Consider the following 27,467-nt stretch of genomic DNA (forward strand, 5'->3'; position numbering starts at 1 on the left):
CCTACCCGTGGGTTACGTTCATGGCAGCTTTGTGTATCTTTACAAAAAACATCAAACGTGACCTTCCGAGGATTACAGGGTCACAATAGTGACACACCTGCGGTACGTATCGGGGTGATGCGTAACTTTTGTGGAAGATTTGGTGTGTAGGACTGAGAGGCTTCAGTCATTCTACTTATTTTTTCAGGCGACAACCAGTTTCGGGCTTTTATAATCCCATCTTCAGGTGTTTGAAACTGTAACGTGCACTAACTGGCCCAAGCGCATTTTATGCAATACCAAATACAATAAAGAGGTCGCCTTGTTTCAGCGGTCTGCTCGTTTTTAAAGATATGTCGATTTATTTTTCTTCCCTACTATCATATGTATGCTACAGGTTCACACACCTGAAGATAGGATTTCAAAATCCCGAAACCGGTCATGGTTTCAATAAATAATTAGTACAACTAAAGCGGATCTCTCTAAATTAATTATTTGGTTGATGTGTATAAGAAAAAGGCTTTAAACTCATCTAAATATTTAGGGATTATAATTACGAATTTCTTAAATTGGAACGAAAACAAAATATGGAATGAAAATTAACACAAATAAAACAAAAGTATTGGCAATAGGAGGAAATAAGGAAATAAAAATTGTGCTGAATGGAGAAACAGTAGAACAGGTGCAAAATTTTAAGTATCTTGGAAGCAGGATAGACACCGACTGGAAGTGCACCACAGAAATTAAAACAAGGATAGCAATGGCAAAAGAGGCGTTTTATAAGAAAAGGAGAATCTTCTAAAGCGGTCTGGACAGAGAACTCAGAAAGAGACTCATAAAATGTCTTGTATGGAGTGTTCTTCTATATGGCGCTGAAACATGGACTATGAGGAAAAAAGACAGAGAAAGGCTGGAGGCTTTTGAGATCTGGACATGGCGGAAGATGGAAAGAATAAGTTGGATGGACAGAGTAAAAAATGAAGAGGTACTGAGAAGAGTGGGAGAGAAAAGACAGTTAGTAGATGTAATAAAGAGAAGAAAAAGAAATTGGATTGGGCATATATTAAGAAAGAATGACGGACTGATAAAAACAGTTTTAGAAGGTTATGTAGAAGGGAAAAGGAAGCGAGGAAGGAAGAGATTCCAGATACTGGATGACATGATGGACGGTACAACATACAGCAGCCTTAAGAAGGAAGCAATGGATCGCAGAAAATGGAAAGGCAAAGGACCTGCTAATATAGCAGATAACTGATGATGATGATGATGATGTGTATAAGTACACTACTGGCCATTAAAATTGCTACACCACGAAGATGACGTGCTACAGACGCGAAATTTAACCGACAGGAAGAAGATGCTGTGATATGCAAATGATTAGCTTTTCAGAGCATTCACACAAGGTTGGCGCCGGTGACGACCCCTACAACGTGCTGACATGAGGAAAGAGTCCAACCGATTTCTCATACACAAACAGCAGTTGACCGGCGTTGCCTGGTGAAACGTTGTGATGCCTCGTGTAAGGAAGACAAATGCGTACCTTCACGTTTCCGACTTTGATAAAGGTTGGATTGTAGGCTATCACGATTGCGGTTTATCGTAACGCGGCATTGCTGCTCGCGTTGGTCGAGATCCAATAACTGTTAGCGGAATATGGAATCGGTGGGTTCAGGAGGGTAATACGGAACGCCGTGCTGGACCCCAACGGTTTCGTATTACCAGCAGTCGAGATGACATGGCTGCAACGGATCTGGCAGTCACGTCTCGATCCCTGAGTCAACAGATGGGGACGTTTGCAAGACAACAACCATCTGCAAGAACAGTTCGACGACGTTTGCAGCAGCATGGACTATCAGCTCGGAGACCATGGCTGCGGTTACCCTTGACGCTGCATCAGAGACAGGACCGCCTGCGATGGTGTACTCAACGACGAACCTGGGTGCACGAATGGCATAACGTCATTTTTTCGGATGGATCCAGGTTCTGTTTACAGCATCATGATGGTTGCATCCGTGTTTGGCGACATAACGATGAACGCACATTGGAAGCGTGTATTCGTCATCGCCATAGTGGCGTATCACCCAGCGTGATGCTATGGGGTGCCATTGGTTACACGTGTCGGTCACCTCTAGTCCGCACTGACGGCACTTCGAACAGTGGACGTTACATTTCCGATGTGTTACGACCCGTGGCTCTACCCTTGATTCGATCCTTGCGAAACCCTACATTTCAGCAGGATAATGCACGACCGCATATTGCAGGTCCTGTACGGGCCTTTCTGGATATAGAAAATATTCGACTGCTACCCTGGCCAGCACATTCTCCAGATCTCTCACCAACTGAAAACGTCTGGTCAATGGTGGCCGAGCAAGTGGCTCGTCACAATACGCCAGTCACTGCTCTTGATGAACTGTGGTATCGTGTTGAAGCTGCATGGGCAGCTGTACCTGTACACGCCATCCAAGCTCTGTTTGACTCAGTGCCCAGGCGTATCAAGGCAGTTATTACGGCCAGAGGTGATTGTTCTGGGTACTGATTTCTCAGTATCTATGCACCCAAGTTGCGTGAAAATGTAATCACATATCAGTTCTAGTATAATATGTTTGTGCAATGAATACCCGTTTATCATCTGCATTTCTTCTTGGTGTAGCAATTTTAATGGCCAGTAGTGTAGATTTAAGTAGTTAAGGACGCCGTGTCGCAATTTGGAAACATCATCGTGTACTTGCGAGAGGCATGCGACAAGGATGCCGTTGTCAATCAGGCACGGCTCGCTAGACCGGCGCGACGGCGGAGACGCAACATGGACGACGCACGAGTGTCGCGCAGCTTGGCGGTGGGGGGGAGGGGGGGCGCCTCGCCGACGCCGCTGCAGTTCAATTACTGGCCGGTGGCGGCAGCAGCGGCAGCGGGCTTTGTCAACCAGCGGGTGGCTAATGGCCTAATGTTATTACAGCCGGGGGGCGAGGGCGGCGGCGGGGGCGGCACCCCCTGCGTGCCAGCCGCCTGCATCCCGCGGCCGGCCGTATTTCCGCCGGTAAATTGCTCGGAAAACTGCCGCCTTAGATGGACGTCTGTGTCTGCCTCCCGCCACCGTCATTCTTCCTTCCGCGACATTTCTGTTATCTGCCCGGAGGGGGGTCGGACGCCGCTCTGTGCAATTAACACTTACAACTTTATCTAACATCCAATTACACTGCCATCTACAAGCTTTTCGTTCAGGGTAGAGGGAGGGACAGTGGCACTGCTATTGGGTGAGAATCATTTTGTGGCACGATCTAGGAGCAATTACTGTGCTGCATAAGATTCCAATACGATGCGTCCGGGGTGATTGAGGAGGTAGTCCTAAAGTTCTGATCATCGCCTATAAAATACGTAGCAGCGTCCATGAAACGTATTGGTGGTGTTTCCCCCGTTGGTGAATTTCTGCGAGATAGACTGCAATGGAGAGACTCCACCACGAAGTCTGTGAAGTAATTTTAACTTCGCTAAGTCAAGTTTCACTGACTCAAAACAAAGGGGTGTAGCCGAGAATACTACTGAATGACCTGAAAAAAGAACAATAACAACTTGCTCATAATGGTTAGCAGTCATATCCAGAAACAAAATTATCACTGACTACAGAGGAGCAGGTAATTTATATTTTTTGTCATCTCAGCAGTTTTAATAATCTGAATATAAGAGCTTTAATCACATACACTCAAGCCCTTGATACACACAAAAGGAAGAAACTACGAGGGTGAGTCAAATGAAAACCTTGAATTTTTAATAACAAATCGAAATTTCAAGCCGTTATCCTGTAAGTTGATAAGCGTGCTACAAACAGCGTGCAGAATGGCCTGTACGTGGCAGCATAGTGTAGATGCACACTATGATGTATCATGCAGCGTAACTTGCTGTGACAGTGCGAGAGAGAGAGAAAGATATTGTTTATTACTCTGTGGCGGTCAGCACTCACATAATTATTCTTAGCATATAGTTTTTTGTTTGTTCTTGTTAAGAGTAATTTTAGGAGAGGAGAGCCATTCTTGTGATGTAAAAAATCGACGCCATTGCGAGTTTTGATTCACATTGTAAAATATAAGTGCATATGGAAGGATATCAGTTAATAGAACAATAAAACATTGTTCATTTCAAGAAGGTACGTCTTATTATACACCCAGCGATATACTGCTATTGTGATCTACTAATAAACACCAGCTGAGAACAGTTCCGACGGGAGCGTTCAGTTCTAGTGAAATAGTTCGATGTTTTCTTCGGAAAAGAAGTCACTTCATGGATCATTCAAATCCACAATAGTAACTGGACATTTCTCAGAACTGAAAGCAATCTGATTGCTATGCAACAGAGCCCCGAAGAATATTTCTCCGTACTTTGGTTACCACTTTCAGCTCAACACGGTATCTGCAGCATCTGGAGCAGATTTCTACAACAGCGGAAGAGTGTAATCGCTATCAGTTTCACACACCGCCCTGTGTACGCTGTATGTATTTACCCACAACAGTGAACAAACAGTTACTCACACACATAGAAAGACAATACTAGGTGGTGTGGAGAACCATTTCAGTATAAAGGCCCTGTAGAGCTAAATAGTAATTAGCCTAGTAATAAGAAGGAGTCTTTATAACACATACCGTCGCAGTATCAGTATAAAGATGGCCGCCCCACTTGCAACTTGCACCAGGGAAGAACAGCGTTCTGTCATTCGGTTTTTGCGTAGTGAGGGTGTGAAACCTATTGAAATTCATCGACGAATGAAGGTTTAGTACGGTGATGCATGTTTGTCACAGCAGCAAGTCTACGAATGGAGTAAGAAGTCAGCAAATGTTGTGACTTCAGTGGAAGATGCTCCTCGTCCAGGTCAGGCACAACGAGTTGTGACTCCACAGAACATTGCAGCAGTTGAAGCCATAGTGAAGGAAAACCGCCGAGTGACACTGAATGACATTGCAGCATGTTTACAGATTAGTCATGGGTCAGCACACCACATTGTGCATGATGTGCTCCAGTTTCAGAAACTGTCTGCAAGATGGGTGCCACGGCAGCTGACTTCTGAAATGAGAGAACGACGTGTTGATGCTTGTGAAGAACTTGTTCGGCGCTTTGAACGAGAAGGTGATGGCTTCCTTGCAAGAATCGTTACTGGGAGGGAAGGTTATGCTGACTCTCTTTTGGGACGAAAAAGGCGTCATTTTGGAGCATTACATGCCTAGAGGGACCGTTGTCACCAGTGCATCATACACAGATCTCCTAAAAAACCATCTGCGGCCTGCAATCAAAACAAAGCGACGAGGATTGCTGTCAGCAGGTGTCCTTTTGCAACATGACAATGCAAGGCCCCACACTGCCCGTGCAACAGTTGCAACAATCACAGACCTGCATTTTGAGTGTCTTCCTCATCCACCATACTCACCAGACCTTGACCCAAGTGATTTCCGTATGTTTGGACCACTCAAGGACGCAATGGGTGGAAAGAAGTTTCGTTCTGATGAAGAGGTACGCCACGCGGTGCCTGAGTAATTGCGGGGACTACCAAAAGAATTTTTTTCTAAGGGAATTTATGCACTTTGTAAGCGCTGGAGGACTTGCATTGTGCGTGGGGGAGATTATGTCGAAAACTGATACAGCTTTGTTACACTTCTGCACAAAAAATAATGTTTAAAAAAATATTTAAGGATTTCATTTGACTCACTCTCGTATTTAGACAATTCAGTTTAGCGTCAGGTTTTAGTTGTCTTAGTTTATCCTTTAACAAACAAATATTCTAACCAACACAAAATATACCGAACTGCTTAGGAAACTTGAGTAATACGGATCTTCCGGAAAAGTAGACAGATCAGAAGGAATAGTTTCAGAAGCTTTATATTATATCTAACAAGCAATTTAATTAATCTTTCCCCCTATCTAGCCACTGTTTAAAATTTGTGATTGACTGCCTCAATTGCAAAGGAGCGACAAAAAGGCGAATGGCGAGATTACAAAGTGGATCATATAAGGAACTGAGGAGTGTGTTATTAGCTACTTACTGGCCGAGAGAGAAGTGGGAAAGAAGTGAGATGCTAAGAAGCCAAAAATTCAAGGACATCCAATTCCAATCATCGAGTGAAATTTATGAAAGAAATTATAACTAAAAACCAGTTGTTCACTGTCCCGTGAGTTAATTGGTGGAGGTCATAAGGATGTGTTATAACAAGTTAACCATGAACTACAAACGAATTATTATCGAGTGGTGCAAAGATGATGTCAAGGAATTTCAGGAATCGTTGTAAGAGCTATGGTATGTAACTCGCGAGGAAGAAAATTGAGGTGATCGAAAGGGATAATAGATATCCTTATGTTGGACTGAGATGAGATGAGAGAAAAAGGTATGGTACGATTGAATTAAGGCATGCCAGAGATGTAAAAATATTGAGGAGAGTTGCTAGAGAATTTCCGGAATAGAGACGAGTATAGGTCTCTCAGAACGAAGAGTCATAAATGGAATGTCTCACAGATGTGGCAAACCTTAAGCCTTTTTCTTGCTGATGGAATACTCGTTGTGCCGTAGTATCTGCTTTTGTGTAATAGTTGGGAACTATATTTTTAATTAGCTTATTACTGTGAGAATAGATTGTAGCAGGATGCTGGAGCTTACGAAAGGGTGGAGCGATTGGCTGAGCTTGGATGCCAGTTTAAACACAGTATATTTATTGCAAAGAGATAAATGTAAAATTTTCAAATTTAACCAGTGAAGGAAACAGTGATACACTTTTTCCAGAATCATAACCGGATGATTCAGACCCAGGCGCCGCTTTCCCCACCACCTCCAGTAGCCACCGCGCCGGCCGCACCGAGGACACCAGGAGGGGAACGGTGGAGAGGGTGACGGCTTGTATATATAGGGCGCCGAGAGGAACAGCACAGCATTCGTCAGGAACCACCTGAAGATGGCAGCCTTTACGTCTGCCGAAATATTGTGGAGAAATTACGACGCTACCCGGTCGGACACTCGAGAACTGTTCACATTCACCGCGACTTAGCTGAATGGTTTCGTCGTAGCCACACCGTCAGTTTACCCATAGAATGTTTTGTCCCGTTTAAAGTAAGTTAATATGAGCCAATGTACGAGGTGCATTCAAGTTCTAAGGCCTCCGATTTTTTTTCTCCGGACTGGAAAGAGATAGAAACATGCGCATTGTTTTAAAATGAGGCCGCGTTCATTGTCAATACGTCCCAGAGATGGCAGCACCGTATGGCAGATGGAATTTTACCGCCAGCTGCGAGAATGAGAACTGTTTTAAATACTTAAAATTGCGACGTTTTCCTTACTTGAACAGCGTGCAATCATTCGTTTACTGAATTTGCGTGGTGTGAAACCAATTGATATTCATCGACAGTTGAAGGAGACATGTGGTGATGGAGTTATGGATGTGTCGAAAGTGTATTCGTGGGTGCGACAGTTTAATGAAGGCAAAACATCGTGTGACAACAAACCGAAAGAACCTCGGGCTCGCACAAGCCAGTCTGACGACATGATCGAGAAAGTGGAGAGAGTTGTTTTGGGGGATCGCCGCATGACTGTTGAACAGATCGCCTCCAGAGTTGGCATTTCTGTGGGTTCTGTGCACACAATCCTGCATGACGACCTGAAAATGCGAAAAGTGTCATCCAGGTGGGTGCCACGAATGCTGACGGACGACCACACGGCTGCCCGTGTGGCATGTTGCCAAGCAATGTTGACGCGCAACGACAGCATGAATGGAACTTTCTTTTCGTCGATTGTGACAATGGATGTGACGTGGATGCCATTTTTCAATCCGGAAACAAAGCGCCAGTCAGCTCAATGGAAGCACACAGATTCACCGCCACCAAAAAAATTTCGGGTAACCGCCAGTGCTGAAAAAATGATGGTGACCATGTTCTGGGACAGCGAGGGCGTAATCCTTACCCATTGCGTTCCAAAGGGCACTACGGTAACAGGTGCATCCTACGAAAATGTTTTTAAGAACAAATTCCTTCCTGCACTGCAACAAAAACGTCCGGGAAGGGCTGCGTGTGTGCAGTTTCACCAAGACAACGCACCCGCACATCGAGCTAACGTTACGCAACAGTTTCTTCGTGATAACAACTTTGAAGTGATTCCTCATGCTCCCTACTCACCTGACCTGGCTGCTAGTGACTTTTGGCTTTTTCCAGCAATGAAAGACACTCTCCGTGGCCGCACATTCACCAGCCGTGCAGCTATTGCCTCAGCGATTTTCCAGTGGTCAAAACAGACTCCTAAAGAAGCCTTCGCCGCTGCCATGGAATCATGGCGTCAGCGTTGCGAAAAATGTGTACGTCTGCAGGGCGATTACGTCGAGAAGTAACGCCAGTTTCATCGATTTCGGGTGAGTAGTTAATTAAAAAAAAATTGGTGGCCTTAGAACTTGAATGCACCTCGTATAAAAAGATCACCGTATCCTTTTGTGAAACTACTCTGCTGGAAAAAGGTTAGTACACCTGGAAAGATGACGTCTATTCTGATCCGATGGTGGAATATGCCACCTGTGGAATAGTAGATGTACTAATAGTGGTTTCAACAACGTTGTCTGCCAACAGATATCGTAGTGGCATGGCTACCACAGCACCAGGGCAGCTGTGGTAGATAGCGCAGCCACCACAACACACGTAAGATGGCTTGTCAGCAGAGACATGTCAGCATAGACTGCTGCCAGCAGGTTATCAGCAGTGGGACTGTGGGAGCGCACACCTCTGGCCTATCTTCCACCCACACCACAGCACCACCAAGCAAGGCTCGCCTGCTGCCATCACGTGGTCGCTCGGAAGATGGTATGGCGCGCCATAGACTTCAGGAACTTAACGAGATTGTGCTTGCATGCAAGTCTACGTCTACGTGATTACTCTGATATTCACAAGAAAGTGCCTGGCAGAGGGTTTAATGAACTACCTTCAACTGTCTCTCTGCCGTTCCACTCTCGATCGGCACTCCGGAGAAACGAGCACTTAAATTGTTCTGCGTTAGCCCTGATTTCTCTTATTTTATCGTGATGATCATTTCTCTCTATGTAGGTGGGTGGCAATAGAATGTTTTCGCAATCGGAGGAGAAAACTGGTGATTGAAATTTCATGAGAAGATCCCGTCGCAAGGAAAAACGCCTTTGTTTTAATAATTGCGACTCCAATTCAAGTATCTGTGACGCTATCTCCCCTATTTCGCGATAGTACGAGCTGCCCTTCTTTGTACGTTTTTTATGTCAGCCGTCGGTCCCACTTGATGCGGATCCCATACCGCACAGCAATACTTCTGAATAGGGCGGACAAGCGTGATGTAAGCAGTCTCTTTAGTAGACCTGTTGCACCTACCAATGAATCGCAGTCTTTGGTTTGCTCTACCAGCAATATTATCTATGTTATCGTTCCAAATTAGGTTATTTGTAATTGTAAACCCTAAGTATTTAGTTGAATTTACAGCCTTCAGATTTGTGTGACTTACCGCGTAATCAAAATTTAGCTGATTTCTTTTAGTACTCATTTGAATAACTTCACACTTTTCCTTATCCAGCGTCAGTTGCCACTTTTCGCACCATACACATATGTTACCTAAATCATTTTTCAAGTCGCTCTGACCATCTGATGACCTTACACGACGGTAAATGAGAGTATCTGCAAACAATCTAAGACGGCTACTCAGATTGTCTCGTATGTCGCTAATATAAATCAGGAACGATAGACAGCCGATAACACTTTGCCGGCCGGAGTGGCTGAGCGGCTCTAGGCGCTACAGTCTGGAACCGCGCGACCGCTACGGTCGCACGTTTGAATCCTGCCTCGGGCATGGATGTGTGTGATGTCCTTACGTTAGTTAGGTTTAAGTAGTTCTAAGTTCTAGGGGACTGATGACCTCAGAAGTTAAGTCCCGTAGTGCTCAGAGCCATTTGAACCATATAACACTTCCTTGGGGAACGCCGGATATTACTTCTTTTTTACTCGATGACTTTCCGTCTATTACTACGAACCGTGACCTTTCTGACGGGAAATCGCGAATCGATTCGCACAAGTGAGGCGATACTCCGTAGGCACGCAGTTTGGTTAGAAGACGCTTGTGAGGAACGGTGTCGAAACCCTTCTGGATATCTGAAAATATGGAATCAATTTGATATCCCCTGTGGACAGCACTCATTGATTCACGAGTATAAAGAGCTAGCTGCGTTTCACAAGAACGATATTTTCTGAATCCGTGCTGACTATGTGTCAATAAATCGTTTTCTTCGAGGTACTTGATAATGTTCGAATACAGTATATGTTCCAAAACCCTACTGTCGACGTTAGTCATATAGGCCTGTAATTCAGCGGGTTACTCCTTCTTCCCTTTTGGGGTATTGGTGTGACTTGAGCAATTTTCCAGTCTCTAGGTATGGATATTTCTATGAGCGAGTGCTTGTATATAATTGCTAAATATGGAGTTATTTTATCAGCATACTCTGAGAGGAACCTGACTGGTATACAATCTGAACCGAAAGCCTTGCTTGTCTTTATTAAGTGATTTAAGCTGCTTCGTTACACACAGGATAACTACTTCTATGTTTCTCATCTTGACAGTTGTTCTTGATTGGAATTCAGGAATATTTATTTCGTCTTCTTTGGTGAAGGAGTTTCGGCAAACCGTGTTTAATAACTTTGCTTTTGTGGCACTGTCATCAGTGACTTCACCGTTGTTATCGCGCAATGAAGGTATTGATTGCGTCTTGCCACTGGTGAGCTTTATGTATGACCAGAATCCTTTGGGTTTTCCGCCAGATTTCGAGACAGAATTTCGTTGTGAAAATTATTAGAAGCATCTCGCATTGAAGTACGCGCTACTTCTGTAAAACATCTCGAACCTTGGGGATTTTGCGTTCTTTTAAATTTGGCATGCTGTTTTTCGTTGCTTCTGCAACAACGATCTGACCCGTTTTGTGTACCATGGGGGATCAGTACCACAGTTATTCAAATGGTTCAAATGGCTCTGAGCACTATGCGACTTAACTTCTGAGGTCATCAGTCGCCTAGAACTTAGAACTAATTAAACCTAACGAACCTAAGGACATCACACACATCCATGCCCGAGGCAGGATTCGAACCTGCGACCGTAGCGGTCACGCGGTTCCAGACTGAAGCGCCTTTAACCGCACGGCCACACCGGCCAGCACCAGAGTTATTAATTTAAGTGGTATATATCTCTCAGTTGGTGTCGATACTATCTCTTTGAAAACATTCCACAACTTTTCTACTCTTACACGATCAGATCGGAAGGAGTGATGGTCGTTTGCCCATACGACGTAGACCTGGTGATCACTGTGTTGTAGAGTGTATTCGTCCAAGGCACACTGGCCCCATCCTAGGACTTACGGTCTAGGGTGCGATAAAGTACAACTCTCGTTGACCTGTGGCGTTTTTGGATGGGGCACCAACCAGCGCTCGGTAATTGCAGGATGATGTGTTGCGGCCACATATAGTAAGCGTTGCTTCACGCAGTGGAGACTGGCAAAACAGAGGCACCCCGGCGACCGAGGCGTTGCAAAGTAGGCGAGCACAGATAGCCTTGCTGACTGCAGCAGTCTACCAGCAGGCTGACGCAAGGACGCACACAGACCGAGCGCCGAGCGAAGCCTGGAGAGTGCTGAGCAAGGGGAAGTGAGGCCAGCACACTAAGTTACGCTGCAATATACTGCGGGAGTAATAACAAAAAGCTACCACCGAGGGTAAAAAAACGTCCTCCTGCCGGATATAAATAGTGGAGCGCAGGCAGCAACAGACAGAAGCCATTAGGAAGCAGTTCGGATCTGAGGACGGACGTGGTCCGTGTCCGAATGTTCAATCTTCGTAGGTGACGATTCCGGAAGTCTGTTCCAGTTCGCAGGAGTCATCCGTTCGCCGCCAAATGTCAACTTCAGCTCTGGAGGCCGGCCCGAGTTCGGTCGGCACCATGGCTGACTAAGTACAGCGAGAACGTCCAGCAGGAGCGACCGCAGCGCGGTCTCGGTCACAGGCGCCGCCGGGGACTGACGCCCGGACCTCACATCAACCCGGCCCCACGGCGCGTGGTCCGTCCGTGACGGGACCTCGCGGACATCGCGACTGACCGCTTCCCAGCCGCCGGTGCAGCAGGCGTCGGCAGCTGAATTCGCGGTGACGGGTTTATCTCAACCACAGGGCATCCTGGCTTCAGCGGAGCACTGGTGGCCTGAGGCTCCAAGTGCGATCGGCGGCGCGCATTGTCGGAGAATCTACACAGCAGCAGCTAGGCGGAGGGATCCGCAGGGCTAGGCAGCGACGACGAAGGAGAAATTGTAAAGAAAGTTCAATAAATAATTGTAAAACTCCACGCCGTCTCAGTCTTTGGCGAAGCCACTGTGTCTGCTGCTAACAAGTGGTGTAGAAGTCGTAACGGTTGTTAGACCCGTTCTTGCAACAGGAAGGCGATGTGTTGCCCCAACAGGATAATGCTCTCCCATACACTGTCCGTGAAAATCAGCATGCTATCCGAGACGTGCAGCAACTTCCCTTACCAGCACGATCTCCAGAAATGTCTCCAATGGAGATCTGACTCTCCTGTGACTCATCAGCCAACAACTCTTGCAGAACTATGTGAACAGGTCGAGCAGGCGTGGCAAAACATATCCCAGGACAGAATGATCGACTGGTTGCCAAAGTCAGCGCCTGCACTGCCGCCGGTGGAGGCTACATCAGGTACCAACGTGCTTATTTCCGCATTCATTCTGCATTCTCAATGGAGAGATGTCTTCCGAAGTATGAGTGATCTCAGGTGTGCCGCAGGGGAGTGTCGTAGGACCGTTGCTATTCACAATATACATAAATGACCTTGTGGATAACATTGGAAGTTCACTGAGGCTTTTTGCCGATGATGCTGTAATATATCGAGAGGTTGCAATAGTGGAAAATTGTACTGAAATGCAGGAGCATCTGCAACGAATTGACGCTTGGTGCAGGGAATGGCAATTGAATCTCAATGTAGACAAGTTCAATGTGCTGCGAATTCATAGAAAGAAAGATCCTTTATCATTTAGATACAATATAGCAGGTCAGCAACTGGAAGCAATTAATTCCATAAATTATCTGGGAGTAAGCATTCTGCGTGATTTAAAATGGAATGACCATGTAAAATTAATGGTCGGTAAAGCAGATGCCAGACTGAGATTCATTGGAAGAATCCTAAGGAAATGCAGTCCGAAAACAAAGGAAGTAGGTTACAGTACACTTGTTCGCCCACTGCTTGAATACTGCTCACCGGTGTATGATCCATACCAGACAGGGTTGATAGAAAAGATAGAGAAGATCCAATGGAGAGCAGCGCGCTTCGTTACAGGATTATTCAGTAATTGCGAAAGCGTTGCGGACATGATAGATAAACTCCAGTGGAAGACTGTCCAGGAGAGACGCTCAGTAGCTCGGTACAGGCTTTTGTTGAAGTTCCGAGAACATAGCTTCACCGAGGAGTCAAGCAGTATATTGCTCCCTCCTACGTATATCTCGCGAAGAGACCATGAGGATAAAATCAGAGAGATTAGAGCCCACACAGAGGCATACCGACAATCTTTCTTTCCACGAACAATACGAGACTGGAATAGAAGGGAGAACCGATAGAGGTACTCAGAGTAACCTCCGCCACACACCGTCCGGTGGCTTGCGGAGTATGGATGTAGATGTAGATGGAGATCCCACAAACCGACATGTGGCACATGTACAACATAAAGCATGCACGTTTACATCCTTACATTCAGCATTCTGGCGGTTACACCGATTATTAACGAGAATTGTGTTGAAATTTGGTATCAGCGTGACGTCATTAACCAACCTAACTTCTCACATGAACTCCTGACTTCGACCTGTTTTTTTTTTTTCGAATTTGTAGACAGTTTCTGTTTGAAGTGTCATTGAGGCCGAGGTGGAGGTCGGGATGCTTCTTCCCCACTGCAGAGGGTGGCTGTAGGCATCTTCCAACCAAATTTCAGACATGCGTCGCAATGGGAGTCACTTTCGGGCTTTCCAAAGAATTATTCTTTAATTTTATTGTGCACTGTAGACGTTCATTGGTGGTTAGTGTTACTTATATCCTGTTGTTGTTGTAGTCTTCAGTCCTGAGACTGGTTTGATGCAGCTCTCCATGCTACTCTATCCTGTGCAAGCTTCTTCATCTCCCAGTACCTACTGCAACCTACATCCTTCTGAATCTGCTTAGTGTATTCATCTCTTGGTCTCCCCCTACGATTTTTACCCTCCACGCTGCCCTCCAATACTAAATTGGTGATCCCTTGATGTCTCAGAACATGTCCTACCAACCGATCCCTTCTCCTAGTTACCGAGCGAGGTGGCGCAGTGGTTAGCACACTGGACTCGCATTCGGGTGGACGACGGTTCAATCCCGTCTCCGGCCATCCTGATTTAGGTTTTCCGTGATTTCCCTAACCCGCTTCAGGCAAATGCCAGGATGATTCCTTTGAAAGGGCACGGCCGATTTCCTTCCCCATCCTTCCCTCACCCGAGCTTGCGCTCCGTCTCTAATGACCTCGTTGTCTACGGGACGTTAAACACTAATCTCCTCCTCCTTCTCCTAGTTAAGTTGTGCCACAAACTCCTCCCCAATTCTATTGAATACCTCCTCATTAGTCATGTGACCTACCCATCTAATCTTCAGCATTCTTCTGTAGCACCACATTCCGAAAGCTTCTATTCTCTTCTTGTCTAAACCATTTATTGTCCATGTTTCACTTCCATACATGGCCACATTCCGTACAAATCAGAAACGACTACCTGACACTTTAATCTATACTCAATGTTAACAAATTTCTCTTCTTCAGAAACGCTTTCCTTGCCATTGCCAGTCTACATTTTATATCCTCTCTACTTCGACCATCATCAGTTATTTTGCTCCCCAAATAGCAAAACTCCTTTACTACTTTAAGTGTCTAATTTCCTAATCGAATTCCCTCAGCATCACCCGACTTAATTCGACTACGTTCCATTATCCTCGTTTTGTTTTTGTTGATGTTCAATAGGAGACTAGAATAGAAGGGAGAACCGATAGAAGTACTCAAGGTACCCTCCGCCACACAGCGTCAGGTGGCTTGCGAACTACGGATGTAGATGTAGATGTAGATTCACCGATACCTTGTACCTCAGAAGCACTTGTGGTATTGATCTGTAGCTGTAATCATTTCGTGTACTCCATACGCAATGTTGCAACAATAAATCATGAGTGAATTGGAAACGTCGAAAAGAGTGTAGTAATTTTTTTTCCCCAGCCGTGCACTTTCCATCTACGGCTTCACCTACAATTTCTCTCGAAGAGACGAGCAGCAGACTTTAAAGGAAACGTCAGCAGACGGCGCCTACCGTGGTCTGCACACTTTTCCGCAGAACACGGACTCCTGTCGCGTCGCTTTCGACTCCAGTCGAGCGACCGCCAGAGTAGGAAGGGATGGCGAGTGAGGGAATGGGGGAGGGGGGAGAAAGCGGGAGCGGAGGCGGCAGTCGCCGTAATTTGGACGGCAGGGCGTGGCGCGGAGCGGGCATTAACTGGTTAAATCGCACGAAAACTGAAGCGTCTGGCGAAAAAATTACGGAAATTTAAAACATGGCGCCGACTTTGTCCTTCAATTTGGCGCGGCCGCTGGAGCGTACGCTTGCCGGGGTCATGCCGGGGGTGGGGGGTGGGGGGTGGGGGGGCAGCAGCAGCACACTCCACTGCGCGCGTGCGCCCGTGCGATTGCGGCCGGCTCGCATACCGGCAAAACTGCCGAATCGCATAACTGTTATCCATTACTGGTATTGGTCACTCGAAAATATTTGGCTGTTTTTTTTTTTTTCCAGCCCGCTATACCGCAGCGCCTGGCTGCGCGGCGCAAATTTGTATTTATTATTTCGTTGCTCTGCCGTGGCTGCAACAGCAAGAGACGGGTCATTCCAGCGCTGCAAGGTTCTGTTTGCTGCTGAGCCGGCATGATTTGTTGTATTTACCACTTAAGAATCGTGGACATGTGAAGCAATATCAATAGTGTGTCAAAACTTCATGGATGCATTTATTGTAGTTCGCTGGCATGAAATTATGACACTCATCTTTGAATATAAAGGGCAATATCCCGACTCACTGAGTCACACACAGATTCATATTGCCCGGCCCAAACAGTTAAGGATAAAAACTTGAAATTTGGAGAGTGTGTGTGGATCTTATACTGTAGGCATCGTTTGAGAAGAGACTGTTCGACCTTCACCTTAAGTGGGTTGTAACTCCGAAAATGCAGGATGCATGGCACCTGCTACCGATATATAACTTTTTCTTTGAATTGTATGTAAATATTTGTAATTTAAATGCTTTCTTTTAATAAATAAGGACATTGATCACTGTATGTGTACATTTAGGTGGAAGTCTCTTGACGTTTCATTGTATTTATCTGTGAGACTTATAAGATCTGTGAAAAAAACCAAAGGAATTGTTATCAGTATCGACTAGCAAAGATAATAGCAGTGCTTGTGCGCGGAGAGTACGATTTCGGCGGCAGATGTCTAGAGCAGGAGTACGGACAGTGGACGGGCGGAAGAGGCTGTATTAATTACGATTGCCCGTTCCTATAATTAGCCGTGGCTCCACAAGATGCTATCGTCTTCAACAACAGCAGCATTTTCAGCAACAAAGTTTCGTCGTCGGCTTCGAGTTTCGCCGTATACACGGTACTGAAGTAAGACTCTTCATCGGTAGAAAGTATTAACGGCTAACCCAGCAGCTCAACTGAATGTGATTTGATTGATAAAATTTGTTTAAATAATAATCAGTGAAACTCAGGGCGATTGTGTTCTCATAGCCCCCAGACATTGTTACCAAGCAGGATCCTTGTTACCTTTTTTCCTAATATGCTAAATGAGTGTCATAAGAAACAAACTGAATAGTTACAGCCAGTTTATTAATGAATAAATTCTCTTTTAAGAATTTTAGCCTCAGTCTACTTTCAAATAACTGTTGTACAACAGAGGCTTCAGTATATGATTAAAGTAAAGCAATTTCATTTTTCAAGTTTGAGAATCAATCATTAGAAAATATCCAAATCTAAAGAAATGCACAAATTAAGAGTGCGGAAGTTTTATTTATTTTACATATAGCTTGGAGCACGTGGCTGTTTGGTTTGGTGCGTATTATAGTATTAAATTCTGTTCAAGTCAGTAAAAAAGGCTCAGTTGTTCAGACAATAATATCAAATCCAATTTGCAAAATAAGTACGGCAAAGTAAAAACTGCTTGCTTTTTTTCTAAATTTCTTTGATGATGTTATGCTGAGGTCACTGAAAGTCATTGTTCACGTAATGAAGTTCAGCACTAACATGCAGTTTAATTGCATATTTTCAAATCATTACTCGATTGCCTTTTTCAAATTTTAATGCCAAACGTAACGTAAGAGTGACTTCTCAGTTTTCTTTATCATTACATACTCACAAAAATTAGTGTCAAAAAACGTGACAACCTTCAGTTGCCACGTCAGTGTTTAATAATGTATGTATAATTTTCTTTTCGTTCATTAGTGGAACTTTTGGACTCATGATCAGTGGTACCCCTTTTCTGTACAGTGTTGTTCGTGAGTGAATGCACAAAATAACTTTCAGTGGTTTAATTACTTTTTATTTTTAGTAGGCTTTCCATCAGAAGGGTCAGTTGTACACTTTCCTCCTACTTATCGGTATCAATTCTTCGGGAAAGATAGCACTATCCAATTAGAAAAATCCATTAGGCGTACCCGCGATCCACGGTGATATTTTGTATCGCAAGCAGGATAGGACGATTAGTAAGAGGGAGGTTACAGGGCGAAATAGCGGATGAAAGGCTTTTACACTGAAAACTTTTTTAAAGTAAATCTTTGAAAATTGGTATCCCCTTGTCGGTTAGTTGTAAAGAAGTATGTGGTACGGGATGAAGTTTCTATGGAAATACCATCCCAAGTACGGAAAAGTTGTGTTTAACAAAAACCTTGGACTCCAGCTGTCAGAATCGCGTGTTGGTCACAATTACATTCGGCAAAGACTATGTTTCTATGACTTAATTTAGCGTGAAAACTTTAGAAGATGTTGCAGTATGTGAAAAATATAAAAATTCGATTAACTGATAACAAAAAAGAAGAAAAAAGTCCGTGCAGTCTAGTACTATTGATATTTTAAAAAATTTCGGAACTCTGATACAACGATATCGGAAGATATATCATTATCGTTCCTCGATATATTGGAAAGTGTTCCGATATATCGATGTATCGACTGAAACTGTAACGATGTGCCACCGTATAAAAATATCGGCTGTACATTGTAAATATACTGCTGGTTTTAGAGCTGTAAATTTAGCTATTAATTTATTAATAGATATTCTGTACATCAACGCTCTAGCAGCCTGCCTATCCCCCTTAGTGTAAGAACTGAAAGGAAAATGACACAAGTTCACGCTTGGCTTATTAACGATGGTAACTGCATGTAAGTGCCACAGTGAAAGGTGTCCGATGGGTTCGTCGTTCGGTTTCGTCACACATCGGATTTTTCCGGAACACTTCAAGTCGAATTCCTTGGTTTTTAATTTTTCCCAACGCCAGAATTTCTTCTCACACGTTTTTTCTCACCGCAAAAACCAGTCTTGCCATTTTTGTTGATCATTTTCAGCAACTATTTTCGAAGAACGCCTATTTGAAGAAACAGCGTAGTAGTTCAATTAAAAGTTATTTTTCAACGCAATTGGTGTGCTGTTTCTTCACATGGGGAATCTTGTTAATTCACTCACATTGCCTCCCACCCTCCTTCCAGCGCAATCAGTCTTCATCTTTTGTGACACATACACTTGCTTCACACAGTCAAAGACAAAGATTGGACGTGATGAAAGCTCTACGGTTCATAGCCCATAGATTATGGTCAGACTCCACATATGTCCCTGGAAATGTCTCACAATTGAAAACTTGGTTCCTAAATTTCTGTCTTACTATTATATAATCTATTTGAAACCTTCCCGTATCTCCAGGACTTTTCCATGCATACAGCCTTCTTTCATGATTCTTGAACAAAATGTTAGCTGTAATTAAGTTATGCTCTGTGCAAAATTCTACCAGGTGGCTTCCTCTTTCATTTCTTACCCCCATTCCATATTCACCCATTATTTTATATAGTATAAAATAAAAATATCGGCACTCGAGACTGCCATTTCGATATCGATATATCGACGTATCCGGGGAAAAAGTATCGCCGATGTATCTATTTCTTTGCAAAATACATCGATATTTTGTCAACAGCCTTAGTGCAGACCATACAAGCTACACGAGCGAAGCAGCGGGTGCTAGGTTAGTCTTTAATATTAATTAAGCTCATCGGATGAAATAGTAGTCAACACCATTAAAAAAAGCTTCGAAGTGCTACAGATGTGTACAAGTGATACCGGACGGACACGTCACGCATCACAGCTGATCTAAGTCGTACGTACGCCATCTGATCAAAAGAGATGGGACATGACTATGTAACGCGGAACTGATCACAAGATGTCATGGAGGGTTTCGGCCAATATAAAAGGAGGCGGATGGTGTTGTGTTGACAGTAGGGGAGCTGTAACAGCAGAATGGGTGGGTCGGACGTTGACTGGTCACTGGGTGTCATCTGAGGAACAAATCTATTAGAGACATTTTGGCCTTTCTAAAGCTGCCCAAGTCGACTGTTGGTGTTGTATCTGCGAAGTGGAAACGCTGTGCGACAATCGCAGTTAAGCCAAGATCAGGAAGACCTCATGTACGGTCGGACAGCGACCATCGAGCGTTGAGCAGGTCGGTTGTAAAAAATCGTATGAAATCAGCTTGAAAGAATCACTCGCGAATTCCAAAATGCTGCCAGCATACCAGCTACCACCATGACTGAGCTTTGGAAATTAAAAAGGATGGGGTACAACGATCGAGCAGCTACTGTAAGCCACACAGTTCTTCAATTAGTGCAAAACGACGCTTGAAGTGGTGCGGACAGCGACTGAAAACGAGTTATTTTCAGAAATGAATCACGCTATATGCATTGGCAATCCGATGGTAGACTTTGTGTGTGGCGAATGGCCGGAGAACATTACCTGCCGTCACGTGTTGTGCGAACAGTGAAACACGGAGGAGGTGCTGTTACGTTATGGGGGTATTCTTTGTCGTGCTGTGACGTCATTACGCTTAAAAAAAGCCAAATAAGGAAGGATGTGAATACATGTTTCTACACTGTGTACTGTGTACAGTAGAGGAACAATCACTGTATCTTAAAACTTCCATTTGTCCTTCGTCGCATAAAAAACAGCAATATGGGATTGTGGGTCCGCCTTCATGCAAAATCTACACACACAAATATAACCAAACAAATAGCTGTTGAAAATAAATACGAAACGCACACCATAAACAAGCTCAACAACAAAGTAAACAACAAAAACAAAGGGTCTGAAAACTCTGAGGCAGAACACACAGACATCATAGCAGTCCACACCACATCACGAAAAACAAACGGATAGTACATACTAACATATAACAAGAAAGTAGCACATAGAACTGGAAACACACTGAAGAAGCGAGGGACACCAATAACATGCAGAACAAACAACACGGTTCAACCAAGGCTAAGCTCGGTTAGAAGAACCCCAGATAAATTCAGCAATGCAAGAATGTACCAACTCACGTGCAACACCTGTCAAGCCAAATACATCGGACAAACAAGCAGAAACTTCCGAACAAGTTACACAGAGCAAATGAGAGCTCTGAAGAGTGACAGCACACATTCCACTTTCACATAACACCTTATAAATAAAAACCACCATACCACTAACATCGGGACTGATATACACTTCCTGAAACACACGAACAGTTTACACCGAAGACTGTCAATAGAAGAAAATTATTAGATACGAAAGGCTATAGTGGAAGGCAAAAGCGTAATAAATGAAGCCACAACACTTTCAACACTACACTGTTTACGGCTTTAAGAGAGCTGACGCTGGATACAGAGCAAGAATAAAACACAAACACACACACACACACACACACTGTAACGCCGGAAATGCATATCCTCCTATTTCCATTTATTGTACTATAAATTTGTTTTCCTTATTTTTGTTGCCTGAATATATAACATTTCTGTGTCTTCGTATATTGTAATTGTTTTACTATTTGTATATATATATAACTGCTATCGAACGATTACATCGATAGGTCGTGCGAAGAATCAAAGTGTGTAGGATCTTTGGTAGTGTGAACTCTGTCGCGTGGAGCGCGGGCTGAGCAGAGACAGAGAGTCTGACTGGAGTAGCGAGTGGAGCAGGTGTGTTGTGTGACGCTCCCGCGAGTTGCCGCGCTTTCGGGATTTGGCAGCATGTAATTGCGCTCGACTTGCTATGATAGCTTCTGACATGGTGTCGCGGACGGGAAGCATTAGCTGGCGCACATCAAGAGCCCGTTTCGCCTGGTGACCGTGTCGAGAAGAAGGCGCGCCAACATCCAGCTTCTGCAACAGCGACGGCCGACAATGAGTGACTGTCGCCACCTCCTCGATCGACGGCTTCAAACCTTCAATCAACCAACAAGGGAGACTGGAAGAACGTAAAGTTTTAGAACTGTATGGCAGACCTCAGCTTTTAAAATTGTTCAAATCACAAAATTACAGCAACGTAGCATGAACCTTTGTTGCTCATTGTCCCAATTGCATTACCAAGCAGGGTCCCTTCCTTTTCCGAAATGAACCCGAGTGTCGTTGAAATTCAAACGCCAGCATTAAAATTATACCATTCGATTTCACTGCTTTAATTTCAAAGTTCAGTTAAAGTATTCATAGCTGGCTACAATATTTAGATTACACAAGCACAAATTAAGAGTGCGAGTTTTGTTAGCATATTTAGCTTACCTGTGACTGCAGCTCAGCTTGGTACGTACTAAATTTTACTATTGTTAATTGTTGAGAATCATTTAATTCAAGTTCAAAGTTAAATCTCTTATTTCTAAATTGCGTAGATTCAAGTAGTTTTTGAAATGATTGTTGAGGTAGTCCAAGACTAACCGTGTTTTACTGAATTTCGATGTGCTTCAGAAAAAAAGCTCACTATTAACTTCAGTCACTTAATTAACTTTCAGTTGTCCGGTTTTATTAATTCTTTTGCTAAATTAAGTCAGAGTGTAGCGAAATTTATTACTTCTGACAAACTTTCAGTTTTCACACTACATGTGTCAACCTTCAGTTGCCACGCTTCTAGTGCTAAGTATATGTGTAATAACCTTTCTTTTTCAGTTACTATAGTAATTGTCCTTAGGACTGGCGACAGTAATTTCCCCCAAATCTCAAATATCTAATTACCGCTAGTTGATTGTTAACGTAACGGCCGCACATTTACTTTCTTTATTAACTTTACCCCTTTTCAAAATTAATTTCCACCAGTTTCATTAGCATTTTTCCTTTCATTTAGATGTAACCCTTTCCTCCCTCTTTACCGACAGATTAACTTCGGTGACGATTGCTTTTCCCAGATGTCCATTAGGTACACGCAGTTTAATTTTTCACTGTCATTAAGGTCGATAAGTGAGGGGGAGGTTACAACACACACAGAATCACTTCCTCATTACACACTGAGGCATAAATGAAGATCAGAAGTCGTTAGAACGCCGGTTATGTTTTTTAAAACTTTGTAGTACGGTGTAACGCTTTGAATTACGACCATGGTGTGTAAGTTAAGTTTTTCTGTGTTTAAAAGCAACTGCAAGCTGACATGGCTTCATGACAGATTACGTAAGAACCTAATGTACACCCAAGTTGTATACACAACACTACCGTAATTCTGAGTAGCAGAACACTGGCGTATATATATTTACATTTTACATTTATTAACAACAGCGGCCCGTACAGGAGCAGATGACATGCTGTATACCAATGAAGTGGCAACAAAACAGAAAATATACCGGAAGTAACAGCAACAAACTGAGAAACCATTCTGTAAATAAGGTATTGCAAAACTACTCACACAATACAATATCTTTAGGAATTCACACACATTTGAACATTTGAATGGACCCTGTCATAATGTGGTAGCTGTGAGTTAATGGTTTGTGGACAATAACATTCCTCAAATAGACTGACCTGCCCAGAGTCCCGAGATGAATCTAAAGGAACAGCTCTGGAATTAGATTCTCGACTTCAAACCAGGCCCTAGCGTCCAACATCACTGCGTTGTGAAACAACAGACTCCCAACTAGGTGAATACCAGGCTGCTTTCCTTGCAAGTAGGTCCTGCACAGAACAGATTTAAAACCTCAAGACCATCCTCTCTTATAGGAGCCGAGGGGGGTCAGCCCTGGGTAGCCATTATGGTAGACTTCCAAAAGGCATGTAACTCAACAGATCGACAGACCCTCTTCTCTACCCTGTGGAAACAATGGGCTACCACTCTTCTACAGAAATTCAGACACCTTATTGAAAATGCCCCCAGCAGCGTACAAGCCGACGTGGCTGAATGGGTGAATGGTGGACCCACCCAATGATATTGTTCAGTAATAGGTGTCCGGATAATTTTGATCACATAGTGCATGTGCCAGTCGGTTGTTCGGAAATTGGGGTGAGGTGGTGACGTGGCAGCATGGCAGGAGCTATATTGCTCTTACGTGCCCCTGACTGTTCCACAAACAAACGTTACTGGCATATCAATGTGGACTCTTTAACGTGTGTACAGAGAATAGTGTATCACTTGCGCCAGTATAACAAGGCGTATGATAAGAGATCATAAGAAGATGCTGACGGAGAGGGACCGGAGGCGAGTGTTTCATCGTGCCAACTAGAATCACTGGTAAAAGCAACAGGAATTGCTGCCTCCAGTGACTTAGGCCCATCTCAACCAGTTTGCAAGTGAACATTTGCGAAGGAAACCGCATGGAATGGATATTTGGAGCCAAGTACCTCGGAAAGGGACATTGCTCACAACAGCAAGTACAGCTGCACGTCTTCAATGATCCAAACAACACAGAAACTGGACAGCAGTCGAGTGGAGGGGTGAAATGTGGACTGCTATCTGTTCTGTCTCTAACCAAACGCGATTCTGTCTTTTGCTGAACGTGCTTCTGTCTCTTGTCAAACACGATTCTGTCTCTTGTCAAACACGATTCTGTCTCTATTCAAACACGATTCTGTCTCTTGTCAAACGCGGCGAATGTACTTACTGTCCAAAGAGGGGCTTAACTTACAATGTGTAGAAGGTGCAGTTGAGAATGGAGCTGGTTCTTTGATGTTTTGTGGGTGCTTCACTTACAACTGCTTGGATCCACTCATTCGGGTTGACATGAACATGTAACAGGATTATACGAAACGCATTCGCATTTTGCAAGTCCTGATTGATGTCATCCGTTTGCGATACACGAATATTCGTGTGCCGGTTCGCTGCTCTATCCCGGATTACTCTCTTATCGTGACCATTCAGCTTAACCACTTACGCTATCTAATCACGACTCCAGTAATGATACAAACTTCCATTTCTCATGGTGTCCACAAGCCTTAAGCTCGCACCATCGATAATGTACCAAGACGTGTTATTTCACCATTTTCGGTGACGAAGTGTTGCCCTTTCTGCTACCTGTTGGTTGTAAGTAAACTGACGGTGATCCGTGATGCAATGCGGGCTCTATACAACGCAGGAAGCTGACACATCGTAGTTCTGTTTATTAATCGCTGAACTCGAGGAGTACTCTGAAAAAAAATAATGCTTGTACTTTGTGCCACCAGGTAAAAATATGGCACTATAAGCAATCAGAATGTGGTATGGATGCAGCAAAAGGGGGAGGAACGATCAAACACACCATAGTGGTGGCTCTGGCACGTTTATTAGGATATGGTCACACGTTACAACAAGTGTTTCTGACTCAGCAACATGCTGCATCCGTATCAGTGCGTGGTCGACGGCTGCTCACAGTGTATCCCGTGTAATCAGAGCTAGGTTAATAATTGGCTCCTTTTACCGACCTCCCGACTCAGCAGCATTAGTGGCAGAACAACTGAGAGAAAATTTGGAATACATTTCACATAAATTTTCTCAGCATGTTATAGTCTTAGGTGGAGATTTCAATTTACCAGGTATAGACTGGGACACTCAGATGTTTAGGACGGGTGGTAGAGACAGAGCATCGAGTGACATTATACTGAGTGTACTATCCGAAAATTACCTCGAGCAATTAAACAGAGAACCGACTCGTGGAGATAACATCTTGGACCTACTGATAACAAACAGACCCGAACTTTTCGACTCTGTAAGCGCAGAACAGGGAATCAGTGATCATAAGGCCGTTGCAGCATCCCTGAATATGGAAGTAAATAGGAATATAAAAAAAGGGAGGAAGGTTTATCTGTTTAGCAAGAGTAATAGAAGGCAGATTTCAGACTACCTAACAGATCGAAACGAAAATTTCTGTTCCGACACTGACAATGTTGAGTGTTTATGGAAAAAGTTCAAGGCAATCGTAAAATGCGTTTTAGACAGGTACGTGCCGAGTAAAACTGTGAGGGACGGGAAAAACCCACCGTGGTACAACAACAAAGTTAGGAAACTACTGCGAAAGCAAAGAGAGCTTCACTCCAAGTTTAAACGCAGCCAAAACCTCTCAGACAAACAGAAGCTAAACGATGTCAAAGTTAGCGTAAGGAGGGCTATGCGCGAAGCGTTCAGTGAATTCGAAAGTAAAATTCTATGTACCGACTTGACAGAAAATCCTAGGAAGTTCTGGTCTTACGTTCAATCAGTAAGTAGCTAGAAACAGCATGTCCAGACACTCCGGGATGATGATGGCATTGAAACAGAGGATGACAAGCGTAAATCTGAAATACTAAACACCTTTTTCCAAAGCTGTTTCACAGAGGAAGACCGCACTGCAGTTCCTTCTCTAAATCCTCACACAAACGAAAAAATGGCTGACATCGAAATAAGTGTCCAAGGAATAGAAAAGCAACTGGAATCACTCAACAGAGGAAAGTCCACTGGACCTGACGGGATACCAATGCGATTCTACACAGAGTACGCGAAAGAACTTGCCCCCCTTCTAACAGCCGTGTACCGCAAATCTCTAGAGGAACGGAAGGTTCAAAATGATTGGAAAAGAGCACAGGTAGTCCCAGTCTTCAAGAAGGGTCGTCGAGCAGATGCGCAAAACTATAGACCTATATCTCTGACGTCGATCTGTTGTAGAATTTTAGAACATGTTTTTTGCTCGAGTATCATGTCGTTTTTGGAAACCCAGAATCTACTATGTAGGAATCAACATGGATTCCGGAAACAGCGATCGTGTGAGACCCAACTCGCTTTATTTGTTCATGAGACCCAGAAAATATTAGATACAGGCTCCCAGGTAGATGCTATTTTCCTTGACTTCCGGAAGGCGTTCGATACAGTTCCGCACTGTCGCCTGATAAACAAAGTAAGAGCCTACTGAATATCAGACCAGCTGTGTGGCTGGATTGAAGAGTTTTTAGCAAACAGAACACAGCATAATGGTATCAATGGAGAGACGTCTACAGACGTTAAAGTAACCTCTGGCGTGCCACAGGGGAGTGTTATGGGACCATTGCTTTTCACAATATATATAAATGACCTAGTAGATAGTGTCGGAACTTCCATGCGGCTTTTCGCGGATGATGCTGTAGTATACAGAGAAGTTGCAGCATTAGAAAATTGTAGCGAAATGCAGGAAGATCTGCAGCGGATAGGCACTTGGTGCAGGGAGTGGCAACTGACCCTTAACATAGACAAATGTAATGTATTGCGAATACATAGAAAGAAGGATCCTTTATTGTATGATTATATGATAGCAGAACAAACACTTGTAGCAGTTACTTCTGTAAAATATCTGGGAGTAAGCGTGCGGAACGATTTGAAGTGGAATGATCATATAAAATTAATTGTTGGTAAGGCGGGTACCAGGTTGAGATTCATTGGGAGAGTCCTTAGAAAGTGTAGTCCATCGACAAGGGAGGTGGCTTACAAAACACTCGTTCGACCTATACTTGAGTATTGCGCATCAGTGTGGGATCCGTGCCAGATTGGGTTGACGGAGGGGATAGAGAAGATCCAAGGAAGAGCGGCACGTTTCGTCACAGGGTTATTTGGTAACCGTGATAGCGTTACGGAGATGTTTAACAAACTCAAATGGCAGACTCTGCAAGAGAGGCGCTCTGCATCGCGGTGTAGCTTGCTCGCCAGGTTTCGAGAGGGTGCATTTCTGGATGAGGTATCGAATATATTGCTTCTCCCTACTTATATCTCGCGAGGAGATCACGAATGTAAAATTAGAGAGATCAGAGCGCGCACGGAGGCTTTCAGACAGTCATTCTTCCCGCGAACCATACGCGACTGGAACAGGAAAGGGAGGTAATGACAATGCCACGTAAAGTGCCCTCCGCCACACACCGTTGGGTGGCTTGCGGAGTATAAATGTAGATGTAGATGTCGGCGAATGCTGTACTTCA

This window comes from Schistocerca cancellata, chromosome 5 (genome assembly GCF_023864275.1).
Source record: "Schistocerca cancellata isolate TAMUIC-IGC-003103 chromosome 5, iqSchCanc2.1, whole genome shotgun sequence".
Classification (NCBI taxonomy): domain Eukaryota; kingdom Metazoa; phylum Arthropoda; class Insecta; order Orthoptera; family Acrididae; genus Schistocerca; species Schistocerca cancellata.